The sequence below is a fragment of the Drosophila gunungcola genome, unplaced genomic scaffold, assembly GCF_025200985.1.
Source record: "Drosophila gunungcola strain Sukarami unplaced genomic scaffold, Dgunungcola_SK_2 000016F, whole genome shotgun sequence".
Taxonomy (NCBI): domain Eukaryota; kingdom Metazoa; phylum Arthropoda; class Insecta; order Diptera; family Drosophilidae; genus Drosophila; species Drosophila gunungcola.
Genome location: NW_026453199.1, coordinates 233,501 through 260,037, shown reverse-complemented (window position 1 = coordinate 260,037; position 26,537 = coordinate 233,501). Strand labels below are relative to the sequence as shown.

Below are 26,537 nucleotides of genomic sequence, written 5' to 3'. Positions count from 1 at the left end.
ATGTAGTCGTAATGTAATATCGAATGTAGCTTCTTTTTTTTTGTTAGAAAGCAATTTTCGTTTTTTTTTATTCATTATACCTTTGCAGAGGGTATTTTAGACTCAGTCAAAAGATTAAAACGCAGTGATGGAGACAATTCCGACTATATATGTTTATTCTGATCAGCATCACTAAGAAAGTCTATCTAGCCGCCTTGCCGTTTCTACTCAAACTAGTCTCTCAGTTTTAAATCTATCTGCAGGAAATTTTTTTTTATTGCAGGTAAAATATAACTGGGAACTGGGTTGTTCGGACGTCTACTTCATATAGCTCCCATTGCAACAATTTTGAGAAAAAAGGAAAGAAAATTATAACTTTGCTGTTTTAAAATTTTTTGTTAGTTGTGTTTAAATTTGACTGGACAAATATATTATAAGGGTCCCATGGGAACAATCGGGGTTATAAAAGAAAACATCGAAAAATTGAGATAAAAATCATTATAGCTTCAATGTTTTTAAAGAAATACGATTATATTAAGATTTTTTTTTTACAAAAGCTACAAGGGTATATAAACATCGGCTTGTTGAAGTTTGCTGTCTTTCTTGTTTTTAATTTGTACAGGACACTTTAACCCATTTTTTATTGAAGTACGTCAGCTGAGTAAGTCCCAAAAGCGAATTTTTAGAGAAATATGTGATATATATCAAAAGTTGAGTAATCTCAAAAGCTATAAGGACCCGAAAATAAAAAGAAATCTATAAAATCGATAAAATGTTAACACACAAATCTAATTTTGGCAATAATTCCGTAATTATTTTACTTGAAGAAAATATATTAAGATACCCTTTAACTTTTTAACGAAATATAGCACGTAATCGTAGCTTTAGTCGTTTGGGAGTTGTGGGCGTGGTAGAACAAAATTTGTTCAGCTCGAGCTGCTTAATACAGTAAATTTGTTATCAGGACCCTTAACATCGCTATGATACGCACGAACCAGTAACGGGAAAACGTTCTCATTTCGAAAATTATGTATTTCTCTTGTTTATTGAATATCTTTTTAACGGAGTATCCGATTGAGATTCGGTGTTACTAGACGCGTTTTTAATGCCAGAATACAACCATGTCACATAAGTAAGTTCTTTTGCACTTTCACCCTCATTTCTCCGAAGCCAAATGACTTTCTAAAACTCTTAGTATCCACAAACTCTTATAAAAATGAGACCTTTTGATTGCTTTATCATTTCTTAAGATCGGACTTTTCTAATCTGACTTCGAATATGCCGGAGGAGCCAAGGGCAACAAGGTCTAACTGTGAACAACGGACCTTGGACCCGGGCAAAGCGGAGACACCGTAAACTAACGGCGGTCCGCGCTAGAAGGCAAGGGCAATAAGATCGAACGCTGAATTGGCGGACTTCGGACCTGCACAAAGAGGACGCACTAACGGCAGTTGACCTTAGACCCGATCACGCGAGTTGGAGAAGAGGAATACCGGGACCATCACAGGTTATAAAAGGCGGCGCAATCGCAGCTCACCCCGAAATATTAGTGCGAGAATCAAAGCGTAGTGCAAAGAGCACTTGTCTAAAATATCTTAGTGACTCTTTTCTGACGCGGCGCGACAAATTTTTACGAATCTGGACGCCATCTATGAACGCAAGAGTAGCCCGTCGCAGTTAGCTGTTCGGAAAAGAGTGTTGTCCTTAACGTTGCAGAGTGAGACAACACTATTTTGTCATTCCAACATTTTCGGTGAGTTAATAATAGAGCTTTTAGCCTCAGGAGCGAAAATCATCGTAATGGAGAAAGTCGCACTTGCTATTGACCTTGCCATCGTCATATAATGCAGTGCTGCCAGATTTTGAGAGATAAAATAAGCTAGATTGAAGAAAAAAATAAGCTAGAATGAGCTAAAAATTAAAAAAATTAAGCTAAAAATAAGCTAACCATGGAAAACATTAAAATAGTTGATTTTTTACTTTTATTGATATTATATTTATATAGCTATTAGAGCAAAGAAATAATTTCATCGACTTCATCTTTCGATTCCATATATTTAGCGGATGAGCTGAGGTATTTCGTTGGAAGTATGTAGTCATGGCAACATTTGCCATGACGTCGCAGTCCATATCTATAACATAAAAAAAAAAATACTTAGTATATTTTAAAAAATTTAAAATTTCAAAAACAAACCTTATTCTTAAAATTGCGTTCAAGCTTTTTAAATTCATTTTGTTGCGCAACTTTGTTTTGACCATGTTCATTTGGCTGAATACCCTCTCAACCGCAGCATTCGACCATGGCAGTGAAAGAATGTGCAAAGCAAATAACGCCAGTTGCTCGAAAGCTTTGTTTTGGCCAGCATCCTTATACATCAAAACTTCTGACCAAAACTCTATAGTTATTTCCTTTTTTTCCCAATTAATAAGGTGGATTTTTCCAAATTGGGATACTATTTCATCAATATTTTCATATTTGAAATGTTCCAACAACGAAATAATTTTATCTGGCGTTTTATTTGCTTGTAGCATATTGCCAACGGCGAAAATATCCATTTGTTTTAGTACTTCAATGTTATCAGGAAGTCTGAAATTACGCTGCAGATTAATACATATCATTTTATTAAAATCCAATTAAAGCTTACCTCTCCCTTAGTTGAATAATTAAAGCCTTGATGAAGTTTTTACAATCTTCTCTGATTTTATATTTTTCATCAAAATATTTTTCGTCTTTGATTTCCTTCTTTGCGTAGCCACTGCTTAAATTCTTCAAAATTTAACCACGAATCGCGGAAATTTTGCTTGTAAGTCCCTTTCGGCATGTTTCTTAAACTACGCAACAACAAACGCAAAACAAACATGTGCAAAATTTCAGTGTGACCGAAACTTCCTAACGATTATTATTAAAATACCAACAAAAAATATGACTTTTATCGATAAAAATACCAAAAATTATAATACAATCGAAAAACAAAAAATTTTTTGTTATAAATTTTTTTAAGCCGAAATTAGCTAAATGAAATTTGAAATAAGCCAGATTTTAAACTATATGCATTTCAAGTATTTTTCAAGCTATTTCATTTTAAAATATGCTAAATCTAGCTTGAAATAAGCTAAAATGGCAACAATGATATAATGGGGTTATAACTGCAATTGGGACCCTAGCTGATGAAAATCTTACTTTAGATTTTTTGATCACGAGCTAAAAGTTAAAAACGAGAGCAGTGATACAAGTTGGAAAGTAATGAAAGCTGCGGTCTGTAATAACAATTTGTGAGGAGTCTTAAAACTCCCCACAAATTCCGAGGCAGGAGAGCTGCATAGCAACAGCGAAGGAGGCGAGAATGCCGGAGGAGTCAAGGGCAACAAGGTCAAACGGTAAACAACGGACCTTGGACCCGGGCAAAGCGGAGACACCGTGGACTAACGGTACCACGCTGGACATTGGACCCTCACACGGCAAGGGCAACAGGGTCGAACGGTAAAATGGCGGACTTCGGACCCGCACAAAGAGGACGCACCGTGAACTAACGGTGCGGCAGTGGACCTTGGACCCGATCACGCGAGCTGGAAAAGGGAAATAACGGGACCATCACAGGCTATAAAAGGCGGCGCAAGCGCAGCACAGGGAAAAGTAATAGTGCGAGAATCAAAGCGAGTGCGTGTACGCGAGACCAGTAGCAAGTTAATCAAGTGCCGAGTACCAGGATCAAGATCGCAAAGTCGAGACGCCGAACGACTGAGAGTCTACAAGGCTGAGGCTTTAACGCTGAGATCCAACGGGTGCTAGGTCGGGGTTAAATCGAGCTCAGGGAGTCCTTGCGTGGAGTCTGCGATAAAGGTGGCTGGGCGAAGAGGTCGAACCTAGTTCAACCTGGTAGGCGATACACCTTGCCGACACAATCCGGACCAACTTAGGGAGCCTGCGACAAAGGTGGCTAGGCGAAAAGGCTGAACCTCGTTCTACCTGCTAGGCGAAACACCTTGCCGGTCCCGACAGTGAGGTTCGCATAACATCCAGAGTCTCGAAGGAGCCGTCACGAGTCAGATACCAGCAAGCAGTCGACGACGAGGAGCGACGCCGCGAAGGACAGCGACGAGGAGCGACGCCGCAGAGGACGACGACGAGGAGCAGCAGCAGCTGAAGAGCCGCGAGGGTTGTAGAAGGAGACGAATAAAGACAGTAACGAGCCCAACAGAACTCTGGCGTTATTCTTTGGTCAAAGGCAATCACCCAATATAAATTTGGTGGAACGAACCCATAACCTCTCTGAGCTAGCCGCCCGTTAAAGTAGCGAGCGAGAATACATAGAAATCAGGTCGTTACATCTGGCGCCCATGAGTGATTGCCCTGACCAAGAGAACAAAAGATCAAAGATGGGAAAGTCCTGGATTTATAATCTCAGGAAGGAGGACTTCGCCGAGGTGAGCAATGTTCTGGGAATAGAACTCGAGGGCTCGGTAGAGGCGATGAGGAAGACCCTGGCAGAGACGGTTGACCCCATAACAGAAGACCCGGTAGTGGCAGAGTTAGTGGCAGGTCTGGAGGTCAAATTCAGGAAGCTGCCGATGCCAAAATTCAAACTAACAGCCGCAGATGCCGAAGGCCTTATAGCAAGCCTGGATATTCAGAGCATGGCAAGCGACGGCAGGCAGCGAGAAGGCAGCCGCGAGAGGAAAGAAAGCGTACGGCCACATCCGCAGGACTACGCCAAGGTGGCCAAGCAAGTCCGAGAGTGGAACTTTCGGTATGACGGCAACTACAAGCCACTGGAGTTCCTGGAGCAGGTGGAGTGGTCAGCCGTGACATATGGTCTGGATATAAACCAGATCCCACGAGCAATGCCGGAGCTGCTGCAGGGCAGAGCCCTAAAGTGGTTCATAGCCAACAACCGGCAGTGGGACAACTGGGGAGACTTCATATTCAGCTTCCAAGGATATTTCCTTCCTCGAGGCTACATGGAGAAGCTAGCGGACCAGGTCAGGCAGCGGAGGCAGACATACGGGGAAAAATTTAAAGATTACATGGTGGACATGCAGACGATGATGCGGCCCCTGGGTATGTCTGTCAAAGAAGTCCTGAACAGGATAAAGGAGAACAGCACGCCGGCCCTCCGAATGTTTATCCGGCCGTACGAGTGTCGGCACCTGGACACCCTGATGGCGCTGGCAGACGAGTTCGAGGAGCTGGAGGAGCAACGGGAGAAGTTTGAAATGGAAAACCACTCCCAGAGGACACAGAACCGCCCAGTGCCAAGGCCAAGGGCAGAGCAGGGTGCGGTGTGTAGGCGGTGCCAGGAGGACAACGAGGCGCCACGGAGGCATACGCCGCAGGAACACGGACCACCAGCCGATCGCAGTGGATTTATACAGAATCCGGCCAACGCTTGCCGCAGATGCGGGGGCGCGGACCATTGGACGAAGGAGTGCCGGAACCGGCGACTCACGTTCTGCTGGCGATGCGGAAAGATAGGCGTCCGAACGGTGGAGTGCTGTTCGGGAAACGCGCAACGATCCCAGCCTCCGAGGGGCGGCCAGGGATCGTAAGGTGCTGCCTCTCAAAAATAATGGGCGACCTGAAGGCGGAAGAAATGCAACTGTCCGCCACAGTGCTCATAGGTGACGCGAACGTTAAGGCCACGGTGGCCTTAACGCAGCAAAGAGCTGGCGGACAGGCTACAGGCGGCAGGAAAGGTTGGACCCACAAAGAGGCAAGTACGGATGGCGGACGGTAGATGCGGAGACGTAAAATCACAGCTAGAAATTCAAATCGGACTTGGCACAAGAAAAGTGTCAATGGAGCTGCTGATCCTCCCAGGATTGATTGACGAACTGGTGCTAGGATAGAACTTCCTCACTAAAATCGGAGCCGAGGTGAAATGCGCAGGTCACAGAGTGATGATACCGGCGAGGGACAGACACCAAGGCTGGCTAGAGGAAAAACTGTCGGTAGCAGTCGTGGAAGCCGCGGAGGAATTTTCGGAGAAGGATGTGGACCAGTTTTTAAAGACCGAGTTGGAGAGCCTGGAAAATCTGCAAGGCCCGTCAAACGTGGCAGTACACAGGATCACCATGAAGGACGATCAGCCGGTCAAACAGCGGTACTATCCAAAAAATCCAAAAATGCAGGGCGAGATCAACGCCAAAGTAGACGAGCTACTTGAAAAGGGCTGCATCGAACCGTCAAGGAGTCCGTACAGCTCACCAATAGTCATGGTGAGAAAGAAGAACGGGAAATGGAGGCTATGTGTGGATTTCAGGCAGATCAACGCAAAGTCCGTGAAGGATGCATATCCAATGCCGATGATCAACTACATCCTGGACCAACTCCGTGAAGCTAAATACATTAGCAGCCTCGACTTAAAGGACGGGTACTGGCAGATACCGTTGGAGGCAGCCAGCAGGCAGTACACCGCATTCACAGTGCCAGGGAAAGGCCTGTTTCAATGGAAAGTTATGCCTTTCGGTTTACACTCGGCATCAGCAACATTCCAGCGGGCGTTGGACCAGGTAATTGGACCCGAAATGATGCCGCACGCTTTCGCGTATCAGGATGATATAATCGTCATCGGACGGACATTAGAGGAGCACATGCGGAACCTAAAGGAAGTATTCAGAAGACTGCGAGCGGCGAACCTGAAAGTAAACGCTGATAAGTGTAAATTCTTCAGGAAGGAACTTCAATATTTAGGGCATCGCATTACAGACCAAGGCATCGGGACGGATCCGGAAAAGGTATCAGCGATTGCATTGCTAAAACCACCGGCAACTGCCAAAGAACTGCGGCAGTATTTGGGAGTGGCATCGTGGTACAGGCGTTTTGTGCAAGATTTTGCCACACTAGTGCATCCGCTGAACGCCCTTCTCCGAAAGGGTGTCAAATGGGAATGGACCGACGACCACCAGCAGGCCTTTGAAGCTGTCAAGGCAAGATTGGTCGCCGACCCAATTTTTGCATGCCCGAATTTTACAAAGCCGTTTGTGCCGCAGACCGATGCCAGCGATTACGGGCTGGGCGCCATTCTCACTCAAAATTCCGACCAGGGTGAGCGGGTGATCTCCTATTCCAGCCGGACCCTAAACGGGTCGGAAAAGAGTTACTCCGCCACTGAAAAGGAATGTTTAGCAATCGTAAGGGCCATAAGGAAATTAAAGCCATACCTGGAGGGATACCACTTCAAAGTGATAACAGATCACATGGCCCTGAAGTGGTTGAATAGCATCGAAAGCCCAACCGGAAGAATCGCGCGGTGGGCACTGGAGCTCCAGCAATACGACTTCAAAATCACATACAGGAAAGGACAGCTGAATATTGTGGCGGACGCACTGTCGCGGCAGCCCTTACCTGAAACCTGCCGAAGGTTGAAAACGAAGTCACCTGGTCAGCCAGCAAAACAAGCCGAATGTAGCTGGATAAGGGACATAAGGGCCAAGATAGCACAGAACCCCGGCTGACCGGCTGTACCGGCACATTCCTCACAGAGCAGGCAACGAGGATGTGGTCGCATGGAAGCTATGCGTACCAAGCGGGTCAAGGCAGCGAGTCATGGCCGAGAACCACGATATGCCGACGGCCGGACACATGGGCAGCCGGAAGACGATCGCGAGGGTGGCAGCGAGGTATTATTGGCCGGGCATGCACCGCGACATTAGGAAGCACGTGCGGAATTGTGAGAGCTGCCTCAGGTACAAGCCCAGTCAGCTCCAGGCAGCCGGAAAAATGCTCACACAGATCCCAGAGGAGCCCTGGGCCACAGTATTCGCCGATTTCGTTGGGCCGCTTCCTCGGTCGAAACACGGGAACTCGATACTATTAGTGCTCGTAGATCGGTTCTCGAAATGGACGGAAATAGTGCCAATGCGTAGGGCTACCACAGAGACGCTGGGAAAGGCAATCCGGGAAAGGATTGTCTCAAGGTACGGCGTGCCGAAGGTCTTGATCACCGATAACGGGGTGCAATTCACGAGCAGGGCGTTCAAGCGGTTCTTGACAGAGTTGGGAGTGCGGCACCAGTTCACAGCCCCGTACACACCACAAGAAAATCCCACGGAGAGGGCCAATAGAACTGTAAAAACAATGATCGCCCAGTTTGCCGGACAAGACCAGAGAACGTGGGATGAGAAATGGCCGGAATTGCAGCTGGCCGTGAACAATAGTGTAGCCGAGTCCACAGGGTATTCGCCGGCATTCGTCACGCAGGGTAGAGAGCCAAGGTTACCGAGCGCGTTGTTTGATGAAGAAACCACCGGCACAGGAAGGGAAACCCAGACCCCATCGGAGAATGCAAAAAAAATAAACGAAATCTTCGAGCTGGTCAGACGGAACATGGAGAAGGCGGCGCAGGATCAGGCGCACCACTACAATCTCCGGAGGCGCCCTTGGAAACCACAGATTGGAGATACGGTATGGGCCAAGGAGCACCATCTATCCAAGGCGGCAGAAGGATTCGCGGCGAAACTGGCCCCCAGATACGAGGGACCGTTTAAAATAATTAATTTCGATTCTCCGGTTATTTGCAACCTGCGGCACGAACACACGGGCAAAGAAAGGAAAACGCACATAAGCCAGTTAAATCCCCAAAGCAAAGAGGGGCAGTCTCAACAAATCCGGCGTATCGGAGGAGCACTGTACCCTAACCGAAGAAAGGGGGAGGACGAACACGGTATCGAAATTTACGGTCAAGCACACACACAGAAGCACACACAACAGGAGGGCGAGAGCGGGACAGGGAGGGTTTTAAAAGCCGTAGGCACCGTTACCGGCTAAACGCACACATGCACGGGTTGCGTAGGAGGCGTGTACACGGAGGGCACCGTTACTTTGAAACATCACACGGGCACAGAGCGGAGAGCGAGTCCCGTTACCGGTACACGTCTCCGCGAATAACGGAACCGAGGATACGCGGAAGAACCGAGGTTTCGTCAGCGACGGCGCTGCATGGTGCAGGTCTTTCCAGAAGAGATAGTCATCATGAGCGCACGTAAGAGCAACACCCAACAGCGAGTGGAGCACGAGGTGAGGGAGGAGCGCGCCAGGGAACAGCCAGTGGCGAAGTGGAGACGGGACGCCGATTCCGTTCTCCAGCTTCTGGCGTCCCCCCTGGTGTCGCGATCCCCGTCACCGGTCAGCGAGGCTGACGAGGAGTCCACCGGGGAGATCTCGGACGTGGAGCTGCCGTCCGAGGATGAGGACCCAGGCGCAGACGCGACGGAGACCGCAGAGGTCGCCAATGGGAGGCCCGGCGGGCGGCGAGGGACCGGAGGTGACGCCCGAGGTGAAGCGCGAGGCCCAGGAGGGGCTGGAGAAGGGGCCATGGGAGTGGCCATCACCGCCGGAGACGTCGCGGGACGCGGGGCCACCCCCGAAGCTGGTAGGGCAGACTTCGTGCCCGGAGCCGCGAGCCCCACAGGCGAGGACGACGCTGCGGAGGCAGCAGTCGGAGGGCGCGGAACCATGGTCAGAGGTTCCGGAGGCGGAGTGGCCGGCGCGGGTGGCTGAAGAAGCGCGACGGCAGCGAGGGAGGCACAGGAAGGCCAGGTGGGCCAAGCTCGTGCTGGACGGGGAGCAGCGCTACCGAGTAAAGGTAGCAGGGGGCCGGGTGCGGGTGTTTAAGGCCCAATAAAACGGATCTCAGCATTTAAGCCCAGCATTTATTTTTTTGGGCAGGGGATCACAACACAGCACAACACAGGAAAAAAAAGTAGTGGTCCGCCGCAGCAGCCGATCACGGAACGGTGGCGGTGAGGGGGGAATCGCGGGCCAAGCACGCGGGCCGGCAGAAAACACGAGGCTGCCGCAGGCGTATGGCGAGGGGGGGGGGTCACTTGCTGCCGCAAGGGTCTCCCGGGGCACGCGGTCCAGGGTCAGCACCCCGAGACATATCAGGGGCATCATGGTCATGGTGTCGCTGTAAAGAAAAAGGTCGTTAATTAAAAGAAAACTACAAGCAGCAAGTTTACTTACCAGTTTTTTCAAAACAACGAGGCCGTGAGGAAATTAGGGACGGGGGCTCCAGGCGATAGGCGGTCGATCGATAGTTGCGATCGATGGGTACAAAAAATACTGGATTTCTCAAGAAACGGTCACACGGAGGCAACTTAAGACAACGGAAACGATAATGATAACGTCAAAGACGATGGCAATGCTGGACCCACTATCGATAAGTGCGATCGAGACAGGGTCAGTAGAGTGGGTGATGACGGGAATGGGAATGGTGATTTCAAACACGGGGAAATGTCTGGGCGGGAAATTCAAATTCTACGCGGGGAATGGTCTAAGGAACGAGATGCAGTTTTGGGAAAGTTCAAGTCTTTCGGGGAACTGTCTGGGGAACAGGCTAACGCAGCACAGCCATGGGAAAGTTAAAGGTCTTTCAGAACGCTGTCTGGGGGGAGTCTTACGAGGACAGTTTAGGGAAAGCTGAAGTCTTTTAAGGAACGAGGAGAACGAGTTTGGCGGGGAATTTGAATGAACGAACAACAGGGGCGGGGAGATCACCACTTTCATAACATTTCCGAAGAAAGGGTGAAGTGTGAGGAGTCTTAAAACTCCCCACAAATTCCGAGGCAGGAGAGCTGCATAGCAACAGCGAAGGAGGCGAGAATGACGAAGGAGTCAAGGGCAACAAGGTCAAACGGTAAACAACGGACCTTGGACCCGGGCAAAGCGGAGACACCGTGGACTAACGGTACCACGCTGGACATTGGACCCTCACACGGCAAGGGCAACAGGGTCGAACGGTAAAATGGCGGAATTCGGACCCGCACAAAGAGGACGCACCGTGAACTAACGGTGCGGCAGTGGACCTTGGACACGATCACGCGAGCTGGAAAAGGGAAATAACGGGACCATCACAGGCTATAAAAGGCGGCGCAAGCGCAGCACAGGGGGAGTAATAGTGCGAGAATCAAAGCGAGTGCGTGTACGCGAGACCAGTAGCAAGTTAATCAAGTGCCGAGTACCAGGATCAAGATCGCAAAGTCGAGACGCCGAACGACTGAGAGTCTACAAGGCTGAGGCTTTAACGCTGAGATCCAACGGGTGCTAGGTCGGGGTTAAATCGAGCTCAGGGAGTCCTTGCGTGGAGTCTGCGATAAAGGTGGCTGGGCGAAGAGGTCGAACCTAGTTCAACCTGCTAGGCGATACACCTTGCCAACACAATCCGGACCAACTTAGGGAGCCTGCGACAAAGGTGGCTAGGCGAAAAGGCTGAACCTCGTTCTACCTGCTAGGCGAAACACCTTGCCGGTCCCAGAGTCTCGAAGGAGCCGTCACGAGTCAGATACCAGCAAGCAGTCGACGACGAGGAGCGACGCCGCGAAGGACAGCGACGAGGAGCGACGCCGCAGAGGACGACGACGAGGAGCAGCAGCAGCTGAAGAGCCGCGAGGCTTGTAGAAGGAGACGAATAAAGACAGTTACGAGCCCAACAGAACTCTGGCGTTATTCTTTGGTCAAAGGCAATCACCCAATATAAATTTGGTGGAACGAACCCATAACCTCTCTGAGCTAGCCGCCCGTTAACGTAGCGAGCGAGAATACATAGAAATCAGGTCGTTACAAATTATAATAACAAATATTTTAAAAATAAAAACAATGTGTTTCGCAAGCCTTTTAAGGCAAAAGGAAAATTTAACATCAAGTGTCATCACTGTGGCAAAGAAAGGCATATTAAAAAATATTGTTATTGCGAAGAATAAGAAGCGAAAGAAACAAGGAAAATAAGAAACAAGCACAAATAGCAACAGCCCTGCCTGGCTTCGCGTTTATGTTAAATCGTTTTGATAAAAATGTGTCCAAAATTGGCAATCAAAAGGTGAAATTTATCCTGGATGCTGATGCTACAGACTCGTAAATGACGAGAAACTCTTCGTGGATTACATGACCTGGAGTCGGCAATAAAAATTATAGGCAGGATGCATGACGCGGAATTGTCAGACTGCACAGTGGAAACCAAATCACGCTTGAGGTTGTGTTCTATTGCCTTGCCAGGATTTTGCAGAAAACTGTGTTTCTCTCAAGCGACTTCAGGAGGCGGGAATGACCGTTATTTTTGCCAGTAATGGTGTAAAGACATTTAAGGATGGATCTTATGTAGGTGATAATTCAGGTACGTTCAATACACCAATTCTTGAATTTAAAGCCTATACATCTTATTTGGGAATGAAAAATATCACATAAGCAAAGTGAAAAGCGAAATTAAAAAAAATAATTTATTTAGTGACAATAATCTTTAAGATAATGTTTATCAAGTCGATGAGATTTGTGAAGTATGTTTAAATTCAAACAAACCATATTGCGATTCGAAAATAGTAAAAATATAGAATACATAAATAGACCCCTACTTGCAATCCATTCTGATGCATGCGAGCCAATAACACCTTCTTGAATTGATGACTAAAATTACTATGTTATTTTTCTTGATCAATATACACCTAATTGTGTAACGTATTAAATGAAAAATAAATTAGATGGTTTGGCAATGTTTAAGGATTTTGTAGCAAAAAGTTAGGCGCTACATAGACAACGGTAGGTAATATTTATCCGGCGACGTGCGTGAATATTGTGTACAGAAAGTTACCATTTGACTGTCCATTATACAGCTAAATGAAAAGTAATTGGAATTCCTGAATGAGAGTAAGGAAATTGATAATACGAATATACTGAATGAGAGTAAGGGGAGTGACAATGTTAGTATCCTGAAAGCGAGTAAGGATAGTGATAATGTTTGTATCCTGAATGAGATTAAGGATAGTCATACAGTTTGTAACCTGAATGAAAATAAGGAGAAGGATAAAACAAATGTCCTGAATGAGAGTAAGATAAATGACGAACCAAATATCCAGAATGACAGTATGGAGAAAAGATCTGACTCAAAACAGCCTAGTGAATGTAATGAATTTACTTCTTGAAGAAGTGATAGGCTAAAGAACCGTATATAAAAATCATTCAAAAAAGATGAAATCGATTACAATAACTATATTTTAAATGCTTATACTGTAATGTTGGTTGTATGTGTATTAGACTTTATTTTATAAACACAAAAAAGAGTGCACTGTAATGTTATTATATATACTTGGCTTTATTATTCCGTCCGTTTAGAATGCTCACTTAAGAATAATGTTGGCTTGGCTTACAATGCATATAGCTGCACGAGCAGCGCCGCGGCCAACGCTTATGTATCTGAATATATATGTTAATGTATGCGTAAGTGTATTTGGGCGACGCAAGCAGCGGCCGCGCATGAGAGAGAGAGTGTTATGCTCACATGGTAACCGAATGGTCGGCCGCGCATGCAGACATGCCGACTCAGCATTTAGGATGTGCATAATATTGTTGTGTGGGTCGAATTGCTTTGCACTTGAAGTGCTGGGAATATTCGGACATAAACAAATGCTACAATGTTACAGTGATATAAGCGGTACAGTGTGTACCCTCTATGTGAGCATACTACATCTCTCTCCTTTTGAACAAAAAGTTAGGCGCTACATAGACAACGGTAGGTAATATTTATCCGGCGACGTGCGTGAATATTGTGTACAGAAAGTTACCATTTGACTGTCCATTATACAGCTAAATGAAAAGTAATTGGAATTCCTGAATGAGAGTAAGGAAATTGATAATACGAATATACTGAATGAGAGTAAGGGGAGTGACAATGTTAGTATCCTGAAAGCGAGTAAGGATAGTGATAATGTTTGTATCCTGAATGAGATTAAGGATAGTCATACAGTTTGTAACCTGAATGAAAATAAGGAGAAGGATAAAACAAATGTCCTGAATGAGAGTAAGATAAATGACGAACCAAATATCCAGAATGACAGTATGGAGAAAAGATCTGACTCAAAACAGCCTAGTGAATGTAATGAATTTACTTCTTGAAGAAGTGATAGGCTAAAGAACCGTATATAAAAATCATTCAAAAAAGATGAAATCGATTACAATAACTATATTTTAAATGCTTATACTGTAATGTTGGTTGTATGTGTATTAGACTTTATTTTATAAACACAAAAAAAGAGTGCACTGTAATGTTATTATATATACTTGGCTTTATTATTCCGTCCGTTTAGAATGCTCACTTAAGAATAATGTTGGCTTGGCTTACAATGCATATAGCTGCACGAGCAGCGCCGCGGCCAACGCTTATGTATCTGAATATATATGTTAATGTATGCGTAAGTGTATTTGGGCGACGCAAGCAGCGGCCGCGCATGAGAGAGAGAGTGTTATGCTCACATGGTAACCGAATGGTCGGCCGCGCATGCAGACATGCCGACTCAGCATTTAGGATGTGCATAATATTGTTGTGTGGGTCGAATTGCTTTGCACTTGAAGTGCTGGGAATATTCGGACATAAACAAATGCTACAATGTTACAGTGATATAAGCGGTACAGTGTGTACCCTCTATGTGAGCATACTACATCTCTCTCCTTTTGAAAAATAACGTAATCTATGGAGTTATTTTGTTAATTATTGTGTTAAGTATATATAAGTTAACACCCAAAATAATACAATTTCTCAGACAGAGGAAATGAGTAAGCATTGATTGCACAACAAACAGCAAAGCAATGCCCTCAATAATAGAATTTCCCAAACCGAAGAAGAGAGCATTAATTGCACAACTAACAGCAAAGCAATGCTCTCAATAAAGTTCTAACGAACTTAGCTTGCACCTTTTGGTCAGCGATCGTGGGAATGCAGAACAGCCAATTTCCAAAGTTGATCGAACTCAACTTAGTGCATACAACAAAAACTATAATTAAAATGCACTGGCCAATTACAATTAAGTTTGGCCAACGGCGACGGCGACCAAGAGCAGCAACCAATAATATGAAAGAACGTCAGCAGAAACATCAACAGCGGCAGAGACGGCGGCAGCGATGGAGCGACGCGTAGCTATAAAAACAATTGTCTAACCTAAGTAAGTTAGTTCTTAATCCAACTCAATAAAGAAAGGTTTGATTTTTTTATCAAAATCATAATCAATCTATTAACTGGCGCCCGAGCAGGGACCTGATTAAAACCGCGAAAGGATAACAAGTTCCGCGTCTCGCGAAGTTCAGAAAGTAAAAAATTCTGACGTTTCGTTTCAAACCTCCGCCTAATCAGTGAGAAGAAAAAAACCAAAAATACCGAGATTCGGAAGTGCAAAAGTGCCGTTTAAAAAACGCCGCAAATTGTCAATCCTGAAGAAAAAAAAACAGGACTTGTACCCGGTGGAATAATCAGGCCAAATTTTATCGCCGTGATCCCTTTAGTATCCGTTCGAAGGGAACGTGAATTAAGGTACAGAGAAGGCCCCTTAGTAAACTCACACTCAGGAGAGATCGTTGCAGAGTGGGATAAAACGGAATCTGCCGAGCCTGTCATCACGAGAGCACGCCGAGATATGTTACTACTGTAAGAATAGTTTTAAGCAATTTATTAACAAAAACATAAAAAATATTTAATCGAAAAATATTCAAAGAAGAAAAAGTTTTACCCAAATATAAAGTGTAGAAGACATATTTTAGTAAGTTAAAAAGAAAAAAATCCAAAATATAGGGAAAATAAAAATTCCCACACAATAATTACAAAGGTAATAAAAAATCGCACACCCTAATTCTTAGAAGACAACTTCCGAATTCTGAATAACTAAAATTAAAAAATTAAATTAAACTTTTCGCTGCTCATATATCCATACCCAAAATGACCGAACAAGATTTGGCAGACAGACTCGCGAATCTTACCGGACCCTCATCAGCCAGTTCCACACAAATAAACACACGAATCATGACCGAGAGGGACATTGAGGAAAAAATAAAAACAATCTTAGAGACAAATCTCAGTAGCCTAGTAAAGGAAATACTTAATCCAAATAAAGATTTTTCCAAATATACAGACCAAACAATTAAAAGAGAATTAACGCACAATCTTAGTGAGTTAGATAAATTACCAGACATTGTTCGGACACTTAGAGACTTTTCAGGAAACAAAAGTGAATATTCATCATGGAGGAAAAGTGTCGAGAGGGTGTTAAAAATCTATGAAAACAGAATTGGTTCACCAAAATATTATGGAATTCTTTTAGCAATCCGTAACAAAATTACTGGTCAAGCGGACGCAGTATTAGAATCATATAATACCCCCTTAGATTGGACAGCTATTTCAAAATGCCTAACAGCGCATTTCGCCGACAAGCGCGACTTAAAGACCTTAGAATATCAACTATATGCTCTTAACCAAGGTAACAATACTATAGATGAATATTATCAGGCAGTTTATCAACAATTATCACTAATTCTGAACCAAATTGGCAGCTTAGATGCCTCACAAGAAACTATACAATCTCTGACAGCCATGTATAGGGAAAAAGCCTTAGACACTTTTGTCAGAGGACTTAATGGAAACCTGGCACAATTGCTGGCCATTAAAGAACCACATGACTTAGGACACGCTCTACATTTATGCAGTCTGCTAGAGAATCAAAATACTAGGAATAACCAGACACCAAAAACTCCGTATTTAGGGAGGGCACCCATGCTACCACCTAAACCCCAACAACCATATCGGATGGTAGCCGTCAAACAAAATTTCCATCCGCATCTCTACCATAACCCAAACCAATCCGGAAAACCCCTAATTACTCAAACTAACCAATTCAAATCTTATAGTCAACCTTATACAAACCAATCCGGTGTAGTAGCGCCCTATAGCATACCAAAACCTCCGCCACGACCACAACCGAAACCGGTACCTATGGAAGTAGATCAGTCAGTTCGATCACGTCATATAAATTATATGAACAAACCAGCAAATAATGATTATGCAGGGAAAAGACCTCTCAGCACCGCTAATGCCCCAAATAATAATAAGATGCCAAGACAGTTCCATATTTAACCAGAGACAGGAAGTAACGCGCAGCAAAATTCAGATGAAGCTTCATCAAGTTCAGAACAACAGTATTATCAGTTGGCAGAAGAAAATAACGTTAACGAACTTCAGGAGGAATATGTATGGCATGGCGATAACGAACAACAAGAATACATAGATATGTCAGAACTTTATTTTTTAGAATAAATCGTTCCTCACTACCTTACTTTAAAGTAACCACGGGGAACGGAAAAATTCTAAAATTCTTAATCGACACGGGCTCTAATCAAAATTATATTCAAAATCAATTAGTACCAAATCCAAAGCCAAATGAGAACACTTTTTCAGTTAGTTCAGTCGGTGGTAACAATAAAAGAACACAACACGCAATACTTAAGCTCGCTAATATTTCGGATACACCCATGAAATTCTTTTTACTAGACACCCTGAAAACCTTTCATGGTATCTTGGGCAATGACACAATGAAAAGACTAGGAGCAATAATAGATGTAAAAAATGATATATTAATTCTCGGAAATAAACGCAAAATTAAAATTCATCAACTAGCGACACAAGCAGTAAATACAATTGGACCGCAAGTCAGCCATATGACCGAGTCACAAAAATCAATAATAGAACTCCTCGTACAAAGCCACAAAATCCTCTTCGCAGATCCCGATTCAAAGTTAGCATACACAACTAAAGTAGTAGGTGAGATCAGAACTTCATCAGATTCTCCAGTTTACGGAAAACATTACCCATACCCAATATCACTCAAACAGGAGGTAGAAAAACAAATAACTGAGATGCTAAGAGATGGTATTATAAGACCTTCAAGATCACCATATAATGCACCAGTCTGGGTAGTTCCGAAAAAATCCGGCCAGTCCGAAGAAAAAAAGTACAGATTAGTAATTGATTATAGGAAACTTAATGAAGTTACTATCTTAGATCGGTATCCCATACCCGAAATTGGAGAAATTATTGCGCAACTCGGGGACAACAAATATTTTTCGGTATTAGATCTTAAGAGCGGTTTTCATCAAATACCACTGAAAGATACAGACATAGAAAAAACAGCATTCGCGGTAAATGGCGGAAAATATGAATTTACGAGACTCCCATTCGGTTTGAAAAATTCCCCTTCCATTTTTCAAAGAGCGTTAGACGACATATTGAGAGAATACATAGGGAAAATTTGCTATGTATACGTTGATGATATTATAGTCTTTAGCAAAAACGAAGTGGAGCACGGCAAAAACTTGGAAAGAGTATTTTCAACGCTACATAACGCAAATATGAGGGTTCAAATAGAGAAATGCCATTTTTTTAAAAACGAAGTAGACTTCTTGGGGTACACAATATCAGAAAATGGAGTAAAAACCAACATAGATAAAATAAAAGCGATTACAAAATTTCCAGTCCCAAAAACATTAAAAGATCTCCGTTCCTGTTTGGGCATGACAGGTTATCATAGGCGGTTCATAAAAGATTACGCCAAAATAGCAAAACCCCTAACCATTCTTCTAAGAGGCGAAGAAGGCCGGATATCTAAGACCAAGTCAAGCAGAACTGCTATCAACTTGAGCAAAGATGCGATTACAGCATTCGAGAAACTTAAAAATACTCTCGTCTCCAGGGAGGTTACCCTTGCCTATCCAGATTTCGGAAAAGAATTTCAATTGACTACTGACGCTTCAAGTTACGCAATAGGCGCAGTATTGGAACAAAATCATAGGCCAATAACGTTCATTTCACGCACCCTGTCAAAGACTGAAGAGAACTACGCAACTAACGAAAGAGAGATGCTCGCGATCGTTTGGGCGCTCCAAAGTTTAAGACATTATCTTTACGGGTATTCAAAAGTGGTAATATACACGGATCACCAACCCTTGAGTTTTTCGAATAGCGTAAATAACCATAACGCTAAGCTTAAACGCTGGAGAGACCTCATTGGCGAGTATAACCACGAGATCAGGTACAAGCCCGGAGTAGCTAATGTGGTAGCGGACGCGTTGTCCCGGGCCCCCGCAGAAATTAATTCAATCAGCTCCTCAGCATCAGCCAATAGCAACGAAAGCTCGTCACACAACCTCATATTTTCAGTAGAAGCTCCAATTAACGTATTTAAAAACCAATTATTATTACTGACTGCCGATACAGATTCCTATAACTTCGAAATGCCATTCCCAACATACCACAGACACATAATTAAACAAAAATCTTACACGGAAGAAAAACTTATTGCAATTTTAACTAGTAAACTTGATCCTAAGCTTATAAACGGAATCATTACATCCGAAGAGGTAATGGGAAAAATTCAAAACATTTACCCTACCTATTTTAAATCATACAAGGTAAGGTTTACTCAAAACGAAATAGACGACGTAACTTCGGAGTCCCAACAAAACGAAATAATTACCCTCGAACATAAACGAGCCCATAGAGATGCAAAAGAGAACAAATTACAAATTTTGAAGAATTATTTCTTTCCACAACTTACCAAGAAAATCCAAGCAATAGTTCAAGCCTGTCAAACTTGTAAAGAATCGAAATACGATAGACACCCCCCAAAAGAAGAAATCCAACCGACCCCTAATCCTAATTACCCAGGAGAAATAGTTCACATAGATATTTATATTACCGAAAAACATAGAGTCTTAACGGGAATTGACAAGTTTTCAAAATATGTTCAAGTAAAAATTTTAGAGTCAAGAGCATCTGAAGATATTAAAAATCCGTTGAGGGAAATGTTAATTGCTTTCGGTATGCCCAAATGGATAATAATGGACAACGAACGATCATTTGGCTCAGCAGCAATAAAGTTTATGTTAGAAGATGAACTCAAAATATCATTACACACCACCGCAACGTACGCATCGACAAGTAACGGACAAATAGAAAGGTTTCATTCAACCCTATCTGAAATCATGCGGTGTCTCAAAAAAGACAACGGGAGCATATCATTTGAAGATTTAATCTTTAAAGCAGTTCAAGAATATAATAAATCGATACATTCTGTAACAAAAGAAAGACCCATAGACATATTTTTCAGAAGCACAATCTCTAGTTCAACAGAAGACATAGAAAAGAAACGAGAAGAAATAAAAAAGAAAATTAAAAATAAACAAACAGCCGACCTCGAATACCACAATCAAGGAAAAATATTACCAAAACTTTTTAAGCCAGGCGAAACTGTACATGTAAAAATAGATATAAGATTAGGAACTAAACTTACACCTAGATACAAAACCGAGAAAGTAGCGGAAAATAGAACGACCACCATTAAAACACAAACCGGAAAAATCATACATAAAAATAATATAAGAACATAATTTTTCAGATTATTTTTACCAACATGCTTGGGAATAACTACAGTCCTCGACTATTCCAATTCACAAATCATCTCACTCGAAACCGGATTAGCGGCTAAACAAGACGGAACATTTAAAATCATCCACATCTTTAACCTACAAAGCTATGAAGAAACTCTGGCGAAGTTAGAAGAATCATTTCATTCACTCACCCCATCTCATCCATTACACCCATATCTTTCCTATGAACTAAAACAGATCCAAACGGATTTACGCATACTCCAAACTCAAAAAAGACAAAAAAGGGCAATAGAAGCAATAGGTACTGCATGGAAATGGCTGGCGGGGTCGCCAGATCACCACGACTATCAGATCTTAGAAGACAAGATAAATGAGCAGCTAGAAAACAACAATAGACAAGTAGTAATTAACAGATTAATTAATCAAAAAATAAACCAACTTACTAACGCTACTAATGCAATGTTGAAAATTTCCCAGAGCTCGGAAGAAATCATAAATCAGAAAGCAAATATTTTAAAGTATAAAATTCAATTAATAAAAGAAGAAATAATTAACATAATATACGCAATTACATGGGCCAAATCTAACACAATAAATTCATTTGTACTTACAAACACAGAAACCAAAATAGTGGAAGAAATTTTTAAAAAAGAAAATAACTTATTTTTTAACATAGAAGAATTATTGGAATTTGCTCGAATCAAGTTAGCCACAAATGGCAACGACCTTATTTACATTATTAGCCTACCAACCATTGAATCAGATAATTGTAGAACTTTAAAAAGTAAAGCAATAAAAAAAGCCCAAATAATCAATGATATAAAATATGAAAATTTTTTAGAATGTAAGAGACAATTATTGGCAATAATTAAACCTTGTGAATCCTATAATGATAAGACAATTTGTAATTCAGAAAATTTGTTAGATTTAAGCAATGATACTTGCGTAAACGCTCTATTAAACCTTCGAGAACCAGAATGTAAGATGATCAACAATCAACAAATACCAAATTTCGAAGAAATACTACCAGGCACCATCCTGCTAAACAACTTCAATGGACCAGTCTCACTAGATGAAAAACTTCTACAACTGCAAGGCTCTTTCATAATACAATATCGTAATTCGACGGTAACAATTGGTGAAACCATCTTCAAGTCAAAGGAAATCAACGTAGTCGAACCAGAACCTCCGTTATTCCAACTATTGGGCGAAAAGACTAAGTTAGAGGAAGTTCTCTCACTACAAATGGTCAAGGAACTCAACATTAACAACACAAAAGCGCTGGAAAAATTAAGAAGCAAGGCAACCATAGAATCTTCCGTTAGCTACGGATCCGCCATCATCCTACTACTACTTATAATAGGATCAATCACGGAACTCCTACGAAGACGTAGGTCAACGGAAAGTACACCAGTTTCCGTGCCAGAAACGCAAGAAAAGCCCACGCATTCCGGACCTGTACTCTACTACGTTGCGACCGAGGACAGTCGCGTTTAAGGAGGGAAGAGTTAACACCCAAAATAATACAATTTCTCAGACAGAGGAAATGAGTAAGCATTGATTGCACAACAAACAGCAAAGCAATGCCCTCAATAATAGAATTTCCCAAACCGAAGAAGAGAGCATTAATTGCACAACTAACAGCAAAGCAATGCTCTCAATAAAGTTCTAACGAACTTAGCTTGCACCTTTTGGTCAGCGATCGTGGGAATGCAGAACAGCCAATTTCCAAAGTTGATCGAACTCAACTTAGTACATACAACAAAAACTATAATTAAAATGCACTGGCCAATTACAATTAAGTTTGGCCAACGGCGACGGCGACCAAGAGCAGCAACCAATAATATGAAAGAACGTCAGCAGAAACATCAACAGCGGCAGAGACGGCGGCAGCGATGGAGCGACGCGTAGCTATAAAAACAATTGACTAACCTAAGTAAGTTAGTTCTTAATCCAACTCAATAAAGAAAGGTTTGATTTTTTTATCAAAATCATAATCAATCTATTAACTTATATATATATATGTTTTTTTTTTTAATAATATATTAAATACTTAGTGAAGTTGAAACTTTCAAAAATTTATGCGACTATTTCTTATTATTTATTATAAAAATTTTTTATTCTATAAGCTATTTTTGTCGTATCTATCTTTTTGTTTTTGCTTATTAGTTTCTAGCATTATTCTGTCTCTTTTATATGCCTGTTCTAAGCTAAATTTAGATTCCTTAGCATAATCTTCTATATTATATAATGGTTCTATTCTATCTATGCTATTGAAATGTTTTGGTAAGTTTGGATTTTTCCCAAAAACTAGTTCGTATGGACAATAATCATGTGCCATAGAGGGGGTTGTGTTAAACCAGTATACGAAGTATTGTAGCCATACATCCCAATCTGTTTTATCAACTGAGATGTATGAGCGTATGAACTCGTTAAGTGTTCTGTGGCTTCGCTCCTCTGTTCCGACAGTCTGGTGATGGTATGCAGTAGAATTTATGTTTTTGATATTTAAATTTTAACATAAATCTTCAATTATTGAATTTTTATATTCTGTTCCCATATCCGTGATGAACGTCTTCATTTCTTATTTTCTTTTCCCTTTAAATATTCAACTGTGAAGTTGTATTCTTCTAATTCTAGCCTCATACGTGTCAGTTTGGAACTTGGGTTAGTCATTGAGAACAAGTATGTTAACGGTCTGTGATCTGTTTTGATAATGAAATGTTTGCCATAAATGTATGGTCGAAAATGTAATATTGCCCAGTGTATTGCACCTAGTTCCTGCTCGGTAGTACACTTATTACTTTCTCCCTTGGTAAAGGCTCTTGATGCATATGCAATGGGAAGTTGGAGTCCGTTATGGTTTTGAGTTAAAACCGATCCACATGCTTGCTTACTTGCATCAGTAATTATACAAAATTCTTTACTAAAATCGGGATATTGTAGCAAAGTAGGTTCCATAAGTTTTGTTTTTAAACATTCGAATGCGTTTTGGCATTCAGCTGTCCATTCAAAAGGAACATTCTTTTTACATAATCGTGTTATGTGCCGGGAATAATCGGCGAAATTTTTTATGAATCGTCTGTAGTAATTGCAGAATGCTACAAAACGTCTTGCGCTGTCTGAATCGTGTGGGGCTGGATAATTCAGTATGACGTCATATTTCTTGTCGTCTGGAAGTATTCCTTTATCTGTGCACTTATGACCTAGAAAAGTCACCTCGTGCATACAGAATGAACATTTTTGTGGATGTAACTTTAGGTTGTATTTCCTACATTTCTCATATATATATATATATGTTTATTAAAATTAGCAAATTAGTAAAACTTTTTTTTCTTTTTTTTTGGTATTATTATTATAATTTTTTTTTTTTTAATAAAATATTAAATATTGGAAAACTTAGTGAAGTTGAAACTTTGAAAATTTATGCGACTATTTCTTATTATTTATTATAAAATTTTTTTGTGTATTTGTATTCCTATATTTTTATTCTATAATCTATTTTTGTCGTTTCTATCTTTTTTTTTCTTATTAGTTTCTAGCATTATTCTGTCTCTTTTATATGCCTGTTCTAAGCTAAATTTAGATTCCTTAGCATAATCTTCTATATTATATAATGGTTCTATTCTATCTATGCTATTGAAATGTTTTGGTAAGTTTGGATTTTTCCCAAAAACTAGTTCGTATGGACAATAATCATGTGCCATAGAGGGGGTTGTGTTAAACCAGTATACGAAGTATTGTAGCCATACATCCCAATCTGTTTTATCAACTGAGATGTATGAGCGTATGAACTCGTTAAGTGTTCTGTGGCTTCGCTCCACTGTTCCGACAGTCTGGTGATGGTATGCAGTAGAATTTATGTTTTTGATATTTAAATTTTTACATAAATCTTCAATTATTGAATTTTTATATTCTGTTCCCATATCCGTAATGAACGTCTTCATTGGATCGTACTTCAGAATAAAATCTTCAAATATAGCTTTTTCTATTGTTTTTGCACTTTTATTTGGAATTGGTATTGCTACAAGGTATTTTGTTAAATCGCAGATTAAAGTAACTGCATATTCATTCCCTTGCTCAGACTTAGGCTGTGGACCGATCGTGCCCACGATTACCCTGTCGAAAGCTGTTTGTGGTGTTTCTGAAATGGTTAATGGGGTCTTTGTATGCGTGGTTATCTTCGCTTTTTGGAATTTGAAGCATTTTCGTATGTACTCTGTAATATATCGAGTCATCCCTTTCCAAAAGTAATATCTTTTGACCTTGGCCAAGGTTTTAGAAATGCCAGTATGACCTCCTTGAATTGGTTCATCATGGTATGTAGACATAATTGCTTCTTTTTCTTTTTCAGAATTTATTAGGGTCACCGGGTTGAGTAGCGCTACTCTCAATGATTTTAATGTTTTATTGCCCATTTTCTTGAAATTATCTATTGAAACGTATTCAAAGATATTTTCCCACGGTGGCACTATGAGTTGGCTGATTTGATGTATACCGGCTTGCTTCTCAAGCCTTTGGAAAAACTGACCTTAGTCAATTACTCCATTAGTATATAAATCGCTAACATCATATCTTGCAGTAATTTTTTTTCATGTTTAAATAGACATAGCATATTTTTTACGTGCAAGGTCACTACTTTACGTACTTCGTCATTGGTTATGACTCCGTATACGTTGGGCTTTGAAGCTTTTTCCATAGATTGCCTAGGCAAGTCTATTTCTTTTTCTCCTGCGCAGGATTTCTGTCTACTTTGGTATCTTGTAGTGACTTTATTTATATTTCCGGTTATATTTTGTAGTTCTTGATAACGCATCAGCTACGTTATTTTCTTTTCCCTTTAAATATTCAACTGTGAAGTTGTATTCTTCTAATTCTAGCCTCATACGTGTCAGTTTGGAACTTGGGTTAGTCATTGAGAACAAGTATGTTAACGGTCTGTGATCTGTTTTGATAATGAAATGTTTGCCATAAATGTATGGTCGAAAATGTAATATTGCCCAGTGTATTGCACCTAGTTCCTGCTCGGTAGTACACTTATTACTTTCTCCCTTGGTAAAGGCTCTTGATGCATATGCAATGGGAAGTTGGAGTCCGTTATGGTTTTGAGTTAAAACCGATCCACATGCTTGCTTACTTGCATCAGTAATTATACAAAATTCTTTACTAAAATCGGGATATTGTAGCAAAGTAGGTTCCATAAGTTTTGTTTTTAAACATTCGAATGCGTTTTGGCATTCAGCTGTCCATTCAAAAGGAACATTCTTTTTACATAATCGTGTTATGTGCCGGGAATAATCGGCGAAATTTTTATGAATCGTCTGTAGTAATTGCAGAATGCTACAAAACGTCTTGCGCTGTCTGAATCGTGTGGGGCTGGATAATTCAGTATGACGTCATATTTCTTGTCGTCTGGAAGTATTCCTTTATCTGTGCACTTATGACCTAGAAAAGTCACCTCGTGCATACAGAATGAACATTTTTGTGGATGTAACTTTAGGTTGTATTTCCTACATTTCTCAAAAACGTCTGTTAAGTTTTTAAGCATATGTTTTTCGGAGCAACCTATAACTATTAAGTCATCCATATAAAGGAATGCTTGTGAAGGTTCAAGTCCAGAGAATGCAATAGTCATCATTCTCTGAAATGAATTTGGCGCTATTTTTAAGCCAAAAGGTAATCGCGCGAAGCGACACGAGCCATTGCCCGTTGAAAAGGAAGTTATATCTCTTGAGCTTTTTTCAAGTTTTATTTGGTGAAGTCCTGACATTAAATCAAGACATGAAAAGTATTTTGCTCGACCTAGTTGATCTAAAATATCATCAATTCTAGGGAGTGGAAATTTATCGGACAGTAATTTTTTATTAATCTGACGATAGTCAATTTCTAATCGGAACTTACTTTTTTCTTTGGAACCTGGAGCTGATTTTTTAGGGACAAGCAATAATGGGCTATTGTATTCAGATACTGAAGGTTCGACTATCCCGTCGGTGATTAATTTTCCGACTTGCTTTTGAATTTCGTTCACCTGACTATGTGGGCTTCTATAATTTTTTATGTAAACGGGTTCATCATCTTTCAATCTCAGTTTTTGTTTGTAGAAATTATTTGTGCTAATTGGTTCGAATTCTAATCCGAATATGTCATTATATTTTTTACATAAATTTGAGAGTGATTTGAATTGTGGGGGAAAAATCAATACCTAAAATGCCATCACAAGGGACAGCTAAGTGTAAATCCACAATATGAAAATCGTGTTGAATTATGTACTTGATAGTCTGTATTTCAATTGATGTTAAGCCTTTGGATTTAGTAATTTCTTGGCTTATATCTATTATGTTATTATCTTGTACGTTTTGAAATATAT

The 26,537-nt window shown here is 41.4% G+C and overlaps 1 long non-coding RNA gene across 1 annotated transcript; it reads right to left on the bottom strand.

Moving 5' to 3' along the window:
• Positions 1-1,947: 1,947 nt before the first annotated feature.
• On the bottom strand, positions 1,948-2,806 carry LOC128263723 (uncharacterized). Its single transcript, XR_008268497.1, has 3 exons — positions 2,625-2,806; positions 2,174-2,566; positions 1,948-2,111 (listed from the first exon to the last, which is right to left on the bottom strand). It is a non-coding gene; the product is annotated as an uncharacterized LOC128263723 (long non-coding RNA).
• Between the last annotated feature and the right edge of the window lie 23,731 nt (positions 2,807-26,537).